The 15,327-nt window shown below is 30.4% G+C and overlaps 1 long non-coding RNA gene across 1 annotated transcript; it reads right to left on the bottom strand.

Annotated features, from left to right (window-relative positions):
• Window positions 1-3,747: 3,747 nt before the first annotated feature.
• LOC149496999 (uncharacterized) lies at window positions 3,748-5,076 on the bottom strand. Its single transcript, XR_016320659.1, has 3 exons — window positions 4,825-5,076; window positions 4,481-4,608; window positions 3,748-3,803 (listed from the first exon to the last, which is right to left on the bottom strand). It is a non-coding gene; the product is annotated as an uncharacterized LOC149496999 (long non-coding RNA).
• Between the last annotated feature and the right edge of the window lie 10,251 nt (window positions 5,077-15,327).

Below are 15,327 nucleotides of genomic sequence, written 5' to 3'. Positions count from 1 at the left end.
TATAATACCCATATAAGAATGCATTTGCCAATGATCACTTCAAATATCACAACAAATTGAAACATGAATTTTCATTTCAGACAATAAAAGCTTTAACTCTTTTTTTTTTATATATAAAAAAATAATAGTTCGTTTTACAGTATTTCTTGGCACTCTTTTAGCAGAAGGATTTAAAGCTTTTTGACAATATTGATTAAGACCTCTTTTTCACTAAAACTAAAAGATAAATGTTCCATAGAAATCATTTTTGCTAATTCTTCTTTTTGTTGTTTTTCAGAATATTTAAATAAAGAAATGTTAGAAGATGTGTACCCGAAAATTTATGTTTGAGACTGATCAACTCCTATTTTTGTTGGATGTTTTGTCTCCAAATGCTTCCAAAATGATCTATAACCGCCCAATTGTTTGAATTTATAAGATTTTTCACAATAATTGCAAATTACATCGAACATTTTGTCACCTTTGAATTTCTTAGTGAAATGAATGATGAATATGTTGGAACTTTGTCTTGCTCTTCGAAGAAGTTGTGTACCTTGCTCTTGCTCTTGCTCTTCCTTTTTTTGTAATTGCTCATCATTAAATTCAGATTCTTGAGTTGGAATTTTCAAATTTTCATTTGGATATCCTTGAAGATTATATTGGTCGAGAGTGAAATCGGAGATGTCGTTTGTAGGGATAGATGAATGTTGTGTTTCTCCAATCTTTCCCTTGCCCTTAGTGGATCTTGAGTTTCCTCCACTTGCCATTATATAAAAATAATATGTAATTTGAAAAATTGAATAAAAAAAATTAGAGAGAATAATTAGATATTGAAATTTGAAGAAATTAATTCATAATAATTTGGACAAATAATTGGAGATTTGACTTTGAAGAAATTATCTTGCAATATATTGGACAATAAATTGTGAATGAAAATTAGAGAGATTGTAGAGTAGAAAAGAATAAAATAGAGTAGAGATAATTTTGTGTGAGGAGATTGTAAATGGAATGAGGTATTTATAATAAATCCAAAAAATCATTTTTCCACAAATACCCTTGAAACTAACCGTTATGTAGCTGTTTATAGCTATTAGGAGGGGTAATTTGGAGATTTCACACAAAAATTAAAAAAAAAAAAGATGCTGCCTGTTGGAACCGACGGTTCAAGCCATTACAAAAATAATTCAAATATTGGTTCGAACCGCCAGTTTGAACCGGCGGTTCCATCCGGTTCCGACCGGTTCTTGGAACCGCCGGTTTGTGGTTCCAAAAATGTTGGAACCGGCACCGAACTATAGGTCTCCGATTTTGGTTCCCACCAATTCTAGTTTCGTTTTAGACCGATTCCGAACCACCGGTTCCAGTTCTTGGAACCGTTACATGGCCATGTCTATTATTAATTGTTCTCACTTGTATTTAGGTGTTTTGTACAACTGCTAACTAACAATTGTACAAATTTATTAATGTATAAAACATTATCCATCTCGTTGTCCTTTTTTACGTGTCCTCTAAAATAAATTAATACAAGTCCGCAAATTTTTATACTTAACAACTGACAAAAGTTATAATATTACCTTTTTGCTGTACCTTTAGGATAACACTCTAATACTCCTTTTTTTTTTTTTTTTTTTTGTGATATTTCAAGAGCATGAATGGAAGTATCATTCAGTCGAATATAGTTTGATTTTCCATATCGTTGTTCTCCAACAAGATTATTCAAAAAAAATCAAATAATAAATATTATAATATATTTCTTAGTAAATAATAATAAATTATATTTTTTTAGATAAGTTACTTATAGAAAATAATTATAACCAATTAAATTAAAGATTGATTACAAATAATAATCAAACATATTATATTTTCACATATTAAATTAAATTATCTTTATTTTTTCAACCAATAAATTTAAAATCCTTAAAGATATTATATTCTTATTATATTTAATATATACCTTATTTTAGTATATAATATAATTTCTTATTCTATCCAATAGAATTTAGATTTAAATAAGCAATTAATATAACCAACCAAAACCTAAATTATCCTTTTTTTTTTCAAACAATAAATTTAAAATTATTAAAGATACTATATTTTTACCATATTTACGATATACTTTATATAGTATATAATATAATTTTTTACTTTATCCAATAGAAAAAAAGTCCTTTGATTTAGTTTTTCATTAGTTATTAAATTAACAAAATATTTTAATTTAAAATAGTAGCCTTTAACTTAGTCTACTTAATTTCCCGTTTAAACATTAATTATGCAATTTTAATATTTTAAATAAAATTATTTTTACATTAAAATTAGGTTGTACTTCGATTTGGATAACCTCAATCGTTTCCTACTTACATGAGAAAACTGAAAATAAATATAAACATTTAAAAAAATTTTTTTAATAAATTTAAAATATAATTTTCATTTTTCATAACTATAAAAGTATACACAAATGTATAGTTTAACAAAATAAATATTATATAGTAAAAAATTCCAAATACTTTAATATATAAATGCATATATGTATAATTATATTTATAATTCAATAAATTTTATCTATTGAGGTACAGTTTCTTTATATCTAACTTTATATGTTTATTTATATAAGTGTCACGACCCATTTCTATGGACCGGACCGGCACTAGGACCTGGGTGGGCTTAAGGCCTCCGAAGCCCGTAATAAGCTTAACTTATTTAAATCCCACATTCTATTCATAATTATGGATTCAGGCCCATTAACTTATTATACATATGCATCCAAAATACAGTTCATATATTTAACATGAACTTTACTATTTATTTACAACCCAACTGGAATACAATTGCGGAACTCTACCTTTACATACACATCGTTATTTCTATCATTAACAATCTTCTATAATACGTGTTTTAACTCCATATGGCTTTCCTTTCTTTCTATTACCTGAAAAAAAAAATAGTAGGCAGGGATGAGCGCCAAACTCAATGAGTAGGGTTAGATAACCCTCTCACCCCACACAATCACACAAATGCTAAAATATTTTAATTTGGTCACTCGTTTAGTTATATGATCATGCAGTTTGTCACACAAATGGCAATACAACAGCAATCACAATTATTATCACCTTCATATAATCACATCACATGGAAATTAGTCAGTGGCACCACCTAAAACCCCAACGAGCCGTCCTCACACATGGCTCGCCCTCTCATACATGTGCACCAGGGAGCCGATCCCCCATACGGCCAACTGGTCTAATCCTCACTGACCAGTCCTCTCATTGTTTTTCCATTCTCTCTTTTCTTTTCCATACCAACAGGAGGCAACCCGGTGGTCTCCATCCAATCTAGATCATCAAGTGCTCACAACAGGAGGCCACCCTGCGGGCTACAATCAAATCTAGATTATTAGGTGCGCAACAACAAGAAGCCATCCTGTGGTTTTCCATATAATCCATATCATCAGGTGCACACGGGGGCGCCGATCTCCCATTTTCCCGGCCGACGGTCAAATTCCATATCATATCATATTCAGGATCCATATCACAGACCGTTCTCACAAACCCATGGTGGCCCACTTCATCCTAATTCCACACAAACAAGACACAGTATATACACAGCACAAGTAATCACATAATTTATTTAATATCAACAAATAGTGCAGCACGATATGGCAATTCAACAAATTAATGCATGATAGCATTTAGCCGTGAATGCATGAATGCAAGCGGATGATACTGGTTATCTAACACTACTCACAGTTCTTTGTTGTCCTTCAAAGGACTATCTTTATCACTGCACGCTTCCAGCATTTGTCTCCACCTTTCGGAATCTATAAACATCTAACATAATAAGAAAATTCTACATTAGGGGTTTCATTCAAGAAACGTACTTTTACCTTAATTATTAGTTTTGGTTACTATTCGCTTTACTCACATATCAAACTAAACTTTATATTTCTCTATATATATAGTTTCCCTATTTATTTATTTATTCTAATTTATAACCTTTAGATAAAATTTCTAGTTATAATAATAATAATGATATTCCTAATGCTGATAATAATCATTATACTTAAGGTTTTAGTCGTTACTACTTATTAAGAATATAACTAATTTAATTATTCATTAAGTGTTTTATTAAAAATTCGGCAACATTTCCTCTCTAAACTGTACTACCCCAATTTATCAAATTTTCACAAATCCACACGCACAGCCCATCCATCGGGCAAATTCATATCCACTAATCTCGTCCGCCATAACCGTCATTTATTCAGTCACTTAATTCACATAGTCCATTATAATTAATTGATCTATAACTATTTATTTGTTAATAAAATTCCTAAAATTTATTATTAGGTAGGAATTTATATTTTAGTACCGTCCTTATAGTTATAATTAATATTCATTAAAATATATTTAACAATATTTAATTTAATTTACTTAAATACTTAATTAAGTTCATTAATTAATTAATTCGGGATTTATTCAAAAATTGCGAATTAAGCTTTTGAGTGTACCGATTGAAAATCAGATGTTATGTCCGTCATCCGCGCGAAGAGGAGAGCATTCTGTCTCTTGAAGTCTCGCCGGCCGGTCGCCGGACCACCGTCGTCGCCGCCGTGCACGGTGGCCGGAAAAGTCAAATCTTCACCAAAATTAACAAACAATATTTCATTTTATTCGTTTCGATGAGAGGATCACTAATATGTATTCAAATCAAGGTGGGTATGAACTATTTGGCCGAAAATTGACCGGAAAGGTTCGGTGATACCCATTTTGGGTTTTCCGATTCCGGCTATTACAGTCGACGAGGAGGCCATCAAATGAAAGAGGAAGAAGAGAGGAGTCATTTGGTACTCACCTTGCGCTCTAGACTTGCCTGAAACGACGTGAATTGCGGAGAAAGGTGTCACCACGGTGGCCGAAACTTCAAGCTCTTCCCTTTCAAAATAGACACAATTTCAGTTCAAATCTAAGCTATAATCTTCTTCCTTGTGTTGAGTAGATGTTTTTAGAGTATTCATTTGCCGGATTTGGTGGCCGGTGGTCGGAGAACGAGAAGAAAAGGGGAGGGGGGTTGTTGAGAGAGAAGAGCGAGAGAGAGACCACTGAGTCTCTCTTCTCGTTTCTCTTTTCTTTCTTTCTTTTTTTTTTTCTAGAATTTTCTAATTGGTGGATGGGGTTTGGGTCGATTCGAGTCTGGTTTGGTTTAAATCATGGTTTTAGCTTGGTTTTTCAATTGATTTATGGATTTTTCATCTGGTTTTCGAAAAATTAATTTGATTTTTGGGTCCGGTTCAATTTATTTGATTATTTTGTTTAGTTCCGTAATATTTTCTCAATTTATTCAATAATCATAAAATATTAATAGCAAAGATATCTAATTTTAGGCTGATTAATTTATATAGTAGTTACACCTATATATAAACACATTTATAATCGATTAGCAATTAGTGTTCCATTTTCATTTTCATCGAAATTTTAAGTGTTACCCAAACGAAAATTCCGAATAATATGTTTTTGGGCTTGGGCCCAATTCATAAAACTTTGGGCTCAATTAGAATTACTCGGTCTTAACAGCCCATACTATCATAAATCCGGATTTTTGATTTAATGAAAATTCCAAAATTTTGAAAATAAAAATTCGGGTTATTTCAATCTCCCCCCCTTAAGACAATTCGTCCTCGAATTGAATCTAATGGGAAAGCTTAAGAATGGACGCATGAGAAATTTTAAAGTTATCAGAAATTGCTTCCAGAACCAAGGAGACAGCTCAAGAGCGAAAATACATATCGAGGAAACAAAGTGAGTGGGGGTTTTATGATTGTATTTCTATCACCAATCATCATATTTAGAATAAAATTTCGTTTAAGTTACATAGTACCATCTTACTGAAGCTTATAGGAAGATTTATTACATTAATCTCCAAACTATCTTCAGACAGTTGCTAGGAGATCTTTCTTTAAATAAAATCGTATAATTAACCGAGTCTTTCAATAAAAAGTGTAAGATGTATATTTTTCCCAAGAGTGTTTAATTTCACTTGAGAATTAATTTTTTTTTTTTTACACATTTCTTTATGAAAACCAAATATATAATTTGCAAAAAGCAAAACAATTTGAAATTTAATTTATGTATAATCAATATTGAGTTATTTAACGTACATATGTTATGACTAAATCTTTTCTTAATCAAAACTGGAAAACTGATACCTTAATCCAAAATTTCAAGAAAAATTATCTTGTAACTCCTGTTGTCTAAAGTATCGCAGGGTTATTCGAGCTCACTCTATCAGTTCTTTTTTATACAAGTTCTATTCTTCTTATAATAGTTTTATCGTACACTAGCGCAATTATTTAAATAGCTGATTTACTAAGGACATCCCTGCAATATTAGTTATCTTACTCTATAGGGATCTCCACACTTTCTATTTAATCGTCGTCCATACGTCTAATACTTATTCCTTAAATTATCTTAACATTTCTCCTTAAAAGTTGACTTTCATAATAACCTCTCATTTCACTTATGTTGCTTATTAATTCATCTTAAGGATATTGAAGCATACTTATTATGTATTCTTTCCACTTAGTTTCTTCATACTACGAATCATGACTTTTTCACGGCTTATCCGATCACTATCGTTTCAACGTACTATTGATTATCTCAATAACAGTTCTTAAGTCTCGACCTAACGTTGTCTTACAATTCCGACATCACACCAAGTAAGTAGACATCACCAACTCAATTTCTATCACCCAACTCTGCGTCAACATAATTTATTCGTTTCCACTACTCCACATTTATAATATATAAGCTAATTGTTTAATTTTTCATCCAAGTTTTAAAATATAGTATCAATTTATCTATCTCCTCCTTTCTTATTTATGTTTAGCAAGGTATTTATAATTTCCTTAAATTTATCCATTCAATCTTATCGACTCTAGTTTCTCAGGTTAGCACAAGGCCACCTGGTGTTATTATCTCAACCTCAACTAATATCAACTAATACCTATACATTTCACTAATTTAACAACTATTTTCGAACTTTCCTCTTGAAGTTTAATTGTTTAATACATTTATGGGTTGTTTACATCTCGTGAATTATCTGAAAGTTTAAATTTACATATCGAGTCTCTTAAATTCTGATTTGTCACAACTCATTATAGTCTATAGTACTAAAAATTTCGGTTCTTAAGGTATCTATCTCTAAGTTTTATTGATTTGTATCTCTTATTCTTCAGAAATTTCTGCCTCAATAGATTCATTTATACTAATAGCCTACAATACTAACTATCTCATATGAATTTCATCGAATGTGTCTACTAACTAAGGATTTTTGAGTAATTTAAGAGTCCTCATTTATTCATACTTCCACTATACATTGTTTCACCGTTATAAATTATTAGATTAATTGTTTATTCAAAATTCGACTAATGAGTTGACAACTACAGCCTAGGTTGACCATCCTATGGGTAACTGACTATTTAAAAACTTTCAAAGTAATTTTCCTTTCCAACTTTTAAAAACATCGGCATGTCACTCACATAAAACCTTGAAATTCTTTTAATAGAAATTTGCATTTACTTTTATTTTAAACCAATCTCAATCGTGGTATAAAAATATTTTCATAAAGTTTGAAAATCAATACTCATTTTATTTTCTAAAACCTTTTGGTATTTAACAAAAATGAATTGTCTATCTCCACGAGGACAATCCTTAAATCATCTAGTTCCAGTCTACTGTTACATATTTCATCCCTAAATGATCCTCTTAAACCAAGAATATTCTAATCTCCATCATTACTATTCCTTTCGCTATTACTAGTCTCTCAAGTAGATTGGTCCACACCTTAAATTTTCCCAAAAGTTATTTTCAGTAGTGATTTATATTTATATTTATATTTATATTTATATTATTATTTTATCTTTATTTATTTAGTTACTTATTTTATCATCATTTTTTTTTATCTCTACTTCATCATTATGAGTTATCTTTGACCTTTATTCTCTTCCAAATTTATTAACTTTTATTTTATTTTATTTTATTTTATTTAGCACCTCGATCTAAATTTGTACTTAATTCTTTAAAGCAGGTTTTATATACGTTTCTTATCATTACCTTAGATTAATAAATGGTATTAGTCCTTTCTACATAACTCTCTACCTAGATACATCCAATTTCCTTAATTTATTAAGCTTCCTACAGCATCCACGTTCCTTTCCCCATTCATTCTCCATTATTCATCATCTTCTACATTCATTTTATTATAATAGATTTATGAACTTAGTCTAGCCCTTTAAGCATCCTACATGTGCTAGGATCTTAATTATATAATATCTAATACACTTACTACACTTTCACCTTATAAAATTTTAGATTATACCAACTATCCCTTAGTTACACATTAGTTCCATAAGTCTATTATCGATTCAATCTAATTGCTCATTTTATTATAAAAGATTCATAATTATTTCATGACTTGTAATTACTTCTATTAACTATTAGTCACTCTTTTCTATATTAATCAAATTTTCGATTCAAACTTTTGCCCAATTATTTACCAACCAATTTTACTTTTAATTCTATATTAAAACACCCAAAATCTTACCCTTCATACTAGTTGTGCAAAGGAAGTTTTACCCGTTTCCTTATTATATTCTGCCTCACCTCAATATGACCTATCCAGTTAAAAATTATTTTCTTCATATTTAATCACATAATTAGTTTACCTTTGTCTTTTATTTTAATTTCATTGCTCTATTTAAATTCTATATGTCGAGATTCACCTCAATCAATACTTTTTATTGTACTTAGACACAAATTATTGTTTCCACGTCTAACTCTATTTAATTTTTCCAATAAGTCTCTATCCTCCTTAATGTTATGCTTAAGTAAGTTACAAATTTTCTCTTTACATCCTTAAGTTTCGCTTGGTTAATTGAGGATTTCTTGTCTAGTATGACTATTTGTCCTAAATCCTTCTTTTGCTAACCCTTAATTTAATGTACATTACAATTTTCACTTTTTATTCCCTAACAGTAACATTTCTAGAATTTAATCTATATCTTAATTGAAATTTTAATTCAAATTCATATTCTATACCATTTATTATTAATTTATCAATATTAATTTCTATAGGCCTAATTTAGTCCTCGGGATAGACAATATGATAAAATAATTCAAACATGCAATCATTGTAAATAATTTAAATTCTAAAATCAGATAAATTTTTGACATGCCGACAAAACAATAAAACCAAACAATTAATTGCAACTTCAAAACAATTTCCAATAAGCAAATAATAAAACATGTTTCTCAAATCATAGTTCAAATAAATTTACTTTCTTATTGTCTTTAAAACTCCGAATTCTTTTCTAAATAATTTCAAATAATTTTTGAAGCAGTGTCTCTTATCGAATCATGGTGTACTGGGTGATCAGGCCATTACACCAATTTCCTACTGATCTTCTGCTTCAAAATAGATGGAGGGGATTTAGCAAAACTCGAAATGTTTATTTTATAAACGTCAGTTACCCGGACCTTTTTATGATTTACTATTACTTATATACATTTAATTCTCATCCTAAGTTTCATATAGATTTCCTTCCATCCTCGTGCACGATGCGTCCACCGGCACTAAAATGGAATTCAATCCAGACTACACTCCTTTGTTGGTTACGGCCGATCCCAACATAGGAGCTCTCTATTTAATTTCCTATGTTCCGCAATTGATTCCTAAGGCCCAACTTATGCTCTGATACCAACTTTGTCACGACCCATTTCTATGGACCGGACCGGCACTAGGACCTGGGTGGGCTTAAGGCCTCCAAAGCCCGTAGTAAGCCTAACTTATTTAAATCCCACATTCTATTCATAATTATGGATTCAGGCCCATTAACTTATTATACATATGCATCCAAAATACAGTTCATATATTTAACATGAACTTTACTATTTATTTACAACCCAACTGGAATACAATTGCGGAACTCTACCTTTACATACACATCGTTATTTCTATCATTAACAATCTTCTATAATACGTGTTTCAACTCCATATGGCTTTCCTTTCTTTCTATTACCTGAAAAAAAAAATAGTAGGCAGGGATGAGCGCCAAACTCAATGAGTAGGGTTAGATAACCCTCTCACCCCACACAATCACACAAATGCTAAAATATTTTAATTTGGTCACTCGTTTAGTTATATGATCATGCAGTTTGTCACACAAATGGCAATACAACAACAATCACAATTATTATCACCTTCATATAATCACATCACGTGGAAATTAGTCAGTGGCACCACCTAAAACCCCAACGAGCCGTCCTCACACATGGCTCGCCCTCTCATACATGTGCACCAGGCAGCCGATCCCCCATACGGCCAACTGGTCTAATCCTCACTGACCAGTCCTCTCATTGTTTTTCCATTCCCTCTTTTCTTTTCCATACCAACAGGAGGCAACCCGGTGGTCTCCATCCAATCTAGATCATCAAGTGCTCACAACAGGAGGCCACCCTGCGGGCTACAATCAAATCTAGATTATCAGGTGCGCAACAACAAGAAGCCATCCTGTGGTTTTCCATATAATCCATATCATCAGGTGCACACGGGGGCGCCGATCTCCCATTTTCCCGGCCGACGGTCAAATTCCATATCATATCATACTCAGGATCCATATCACAGACCGTCCTCACAAACCCATGGTGGCCCACTTCATCCCAATTCCACACAAACAAGACACAGTATATACACAGCACAAGTAATCACATAATTTATTTAATATCAACAAATAGTGCAGCACAATATGGCAATTCAACAAATTAATGCATGATAGCATTTAGCCGTGAATGCATGAATGCAGGCGGATGATACTAGTTATCTAACACTACTCACAGTTCTTTATTGTCCTTCAAAGGACTATCTTTATTACTGCACGCTTCCCGCATTTGTCTCCACCTTTCGGAATCTATAAACATCTAACATAATAAGAAAATTCTACATTAGGGGTTTCATTCAAGAAACGTACTTTTACCTTAATTATTAGTTTTGGTTACTATTCGCTTTACTCACATATCAAACTAAACTTTATATTTCTCTATATATATAGTTTCCCTATTTATTTATTTATTCTAATTTATAACCTTTAGATAAAATTTCTAGTTATAATAATAATAATGATATTCCTAATGCTGATAATAATCATAATACTTAAGGTTTTAGTCGTTACTACTTATTAAGAATATAACTAATTTAATTATTCATTAAGTGTTTTATTAAAAATTCGGCAACATTTCCTCTCTAAACTGTACTACCCCAATTTATCAAATTTTCACAAATCCACACGCACAGCCCATCCATCGGGCAAATTCATATCCACTAATCTCGTCCGCCATAACCGTCATTTATTCAGTCACTTAATTCACATAGTCCATTATAATTAATTGATCTATAACTATTTATTTGTTAATAAAATTCCTAAAATTTATTATTAGGTAGGAATTTGTATTTTAGTACCGTCCTTATAGTTATAATTAATATTCATTAAAATATATTTAACAATATTTAATTTAATTTACTTAAATACTTAATTAAGTTCATTAATTAATTAATTCGGGATTTATTCAAAAATTGCGAATTAAGCTTTTGAGTGTACCGATTGAAAATCAGATGTTATGTCCGTCATCCGCGCGAAGAGGAGAACATTCTATCTCTTGAAGTCTCGCCGGCCGGTCGCCGGACCGCCGTCGCCGCCGCCGTGCACGGTGGCCGGAAATGTCAAATCTTTACCAAAATTAACAAACAATATTTCATTTTATTCGTTTCAATGAGAGGATCACTAATATGTATTCAAATCAAGGTGGGTATGAACTATTTGGCTGGAAATTGACCGGAAAGGTTCGGTGATACCCATTTTGGGTTTTCCGATTCCGGCTATTACAGTTGACGAGGAGGCCATCAAATGAAAGAGGAAGAAGAGAGGAGGCATTTGGTACTCACCTTGCGCTCTAGACTTGCTTGATACGGCGTGAATTGCCGGAGAAAGGTGTCACCACGGTGGCCGAAACTTCAAGCTCTTCCCTTTCAAAATAGACACAATTTCAGTTCAAATCTAAGCTATAATCTTCTTCCTTGTGTTGAGTAGATGTTTTTAGAGTATTCATTTGCCGGATTTGGTGGCCGGTGGTCGGAGAACGAGAAGAAAAGGGGAGGGGGGTTGTTGAGAGAGAAGAGCGAGAGAGAGACCACTGAGTCTCTCTTCTCATTTCTCTTTTCTTTCTTTTTTTTTTTTCTAGAATTTTCTAATTGGTGGATGGGGTTTGGGTCGATTCGGGTCTGGTTTGGTTTAAATCATGGTTTTAGCTTGGTTTTTCAATTGATTTATGGATTTTTCATCTGGTTTTCGAAAAATTAATTTGATTTTTGGGTCCGGTTCAATTTATTTGATTATTTTGTTTAGTTCCGTAATATTTTCTCAATTTATTCAATAATCATAAAATATTAATAGCAAAGATATCTAATTTTAGGCTGATTAATTTATATAGTAGTTACACCTATATATAAACACATTTATAATCGATTAGCAATTAGTGTTCCATTTTCATTTTCATCGAAATTTTAAGTGTTACCCAAACGAAAATTCCGAATAATATGTTTTTGGGCTTGGGCCCAATTCATAAAACTTTGGGCTCAATTAGAATTACTCGGTCTTAACAGCCCATACTATCATAAATCCGGATTTTTGATTTAATGAAAATTCCAAAGTTTTGAAAATAAAAATTCGGGTTATTTCAATAAGTGACTGTGATTATCTAAATAATGGAACTCTATCGATTTGTAAATAGAGCATCAACAAACTCTCATCTCAGATCTAAAATCAGATCTGTCATAATCAATTTTTCAAATGATACGATAGATATTGTCGTCAACTTTAGAGATCCCCATCTCCCGTAAAAATCACCGTTAATAGATTTTTCAAATAATCTGTCAAAATCGATTTTTCAAATTTTCCGGTAAGCCTTAAATGTATAATAGTCCTAAGATGGGGGGAGAAGACTTCAAATGTATCTTTTGATATCGTGGCTAAAATTGTTTAGCAAATAAGAGGATTTCTAAAGTGAAATTTTTTTGGATGGTTTCAAATGAGTATAAGGAAGATGATGGTGTAATGTAAACAAGATTGTACAATAGCTCGGTTTGAGACTTTCCGACTCTTTTAGTTTGCTGCTTGAAGGAGATAGAGATAAAAATGGCGAGTTAATAATTTTAGACATCCAGATTGTATGTTGTACATATGAGTCTACGTGGCTCACTCATTTTCAGCCTACTCAGCATATTTGCTACTGTTTCGTGAGTCCCAGCTGTCCTAATAGCAATTTCGGTTGTCCACATGGGCTGTAAAACACGTAATTAAAAATTTTTTTAAAGTAGTTTAAACACTTGATTGTAAAATTTTTCCGATCAGATATCAAACAGAAAAATTTGAACAGTTCAAACATTAAATTTATAATTATCATTTATATCTTTTACAAAAGGTAAAAAGATTAACCAGAACACAAATGATTGACAAAAAAAATAAAAAGAACTCATAATTTATACATAATGAAATTATAATGATAATTTTTTTTTAAAAAAAAATGTTGATGGAAGTAAGGTCGGTTTATTCTTCAAACAAAAAAGTAAGGTTTTAAAATTATATTTCAAGACATTAAATTGGCCATTTTATTTTCACTTTTTGACCCGGTCATCTAACCTCAATCTTTTCCGTCGATTCTGTTTTTTAAATTAAGGTGGCAGGATTACTTTTACTTCATCTACTTTTTAGGTAATATTTGGAAATTTTTGAAAATTATATGGGAAATATTTGAAATCCGAATTATAGGGTGCCAATTAATTATTAAATTATTGTATTTAACATAAATTTTCAATGAATTTAACTTAATTGAGATTTTTAAGTATTACAGTTTAACAACCTGCATTGCATATATTTGGACAAGGGTAAAATTATAATAAAATAATTAATACTATAATTTTCTAAAAGTATCATCTAAATAAGAAAAAATCGTCCCATATTTAACGGAACAGAGAAAATATTTTATAGGAAAAAGAAAAAGAAAGCCAACAAAAGTATCAAAGTCAATAATGTAAGCAAATGGTAGCTCCAAACTTTGATTACAAAAGGAGGTCAATTCTTTCGTTTAAAAATTCTTCGTTTAAAATTAAAAACGGCTCAATACATAAATTTTGTGGCACTCAATTTTTAATTTGACTTTTTGAATACTTCAATTTAATAATTTGTACATATAAAATACTTATTTAATAATTAAAAAATGTGAAAATTGTTGTTCCAAGAGATGTATTAACTATATATTAGATTAATATTTTCATATAAAAGTCAAAAAATCTTAAATACTGTTGTTATTATATGACAATGTGTGAAATTATTACGAAAAAATGATATTTAAATTATTGTATAAGTTCATGATTTCATAATTTTTTTATTAAAATTAGTGAAATTATATATTCCGCGTTTTAAAAACTAAATTTTTATAACTAAAAGGTGTGATTAATGCCTTATCTATCTAAACCTAACTAACCTTCTTATTTTAGGATTAAAAAAGAAAGAAAACATTACTTATAATATAAGTAATGTATGACATGAGGCGGCTTCTGAATCTTCACACACTCATACACATACATAAATTTATTGGAGGGTTACAGACTAATGCATAAATTTGATATTATAATTTCACGATTCACATTATTTTATGGCTCTTTAAATTTTGTAGATATAATCTTATATTTTCACATTTCATTAATAATTATATTAATCGTAAAACGAAATGTAAAAATACAGAGTCGTAAGTAAAACCTCGAAAAGTTATTTTATTTTGACAAGCAGTGTAATTATTATTAAAGTGCTGCTTATGATTGAATTCTCATAAAATTCATGGAGCCACAATAAAAAAAAATTAACTAAAGTTCAAGGTCAATTTTATAATATAATTTTAAAAATTAAATATTTTTTAAGTTTATAATTAGTTTGGTTTTCATTATGTGATAAAATTAAAAAAAAATCTAAAAATTAAAAATGAAATCACATTAAACCCAAAAATTAGCTAATATTTTAAAAAAAAGTTAAATCAAATCTATTCGATTTAATACATGTAAATTAAACAATTTGGTTCGATTTATATTTTAAAAAATTAAAATTTTAACTGTTTTTGTACTAATTGATTTGACCAAATTAAACCCCTATATATACACTACTGCAATAAAGAAAAATATTTTAAATAAAAGAATTTATTAATTTTACAATTTGCAATTAAAAAAATAAGATTTCCATTTTTAGTCCTTCCCAAG

Source organism: Jatropha curcas, chromosome 4, assembly GCF_041381405.1.
Source record: "Jatropha curcas cultivar XTBG-Jc1 chromosome 4, XTBG_Jcur_1.0, whole genome shotgun sequence".
NCBI lineage: Eukaryota > Viridiplantae > Streptophyta > Magnoliopsida > Malpighiales > Euphorbiaceae > Jatropha > Jatropha curcas.
The sequence above is the reverse complement of the archived record's forward strand: the minus strand, read 5'-3'. Positions and strand labels throughout refer to the sequence as shown.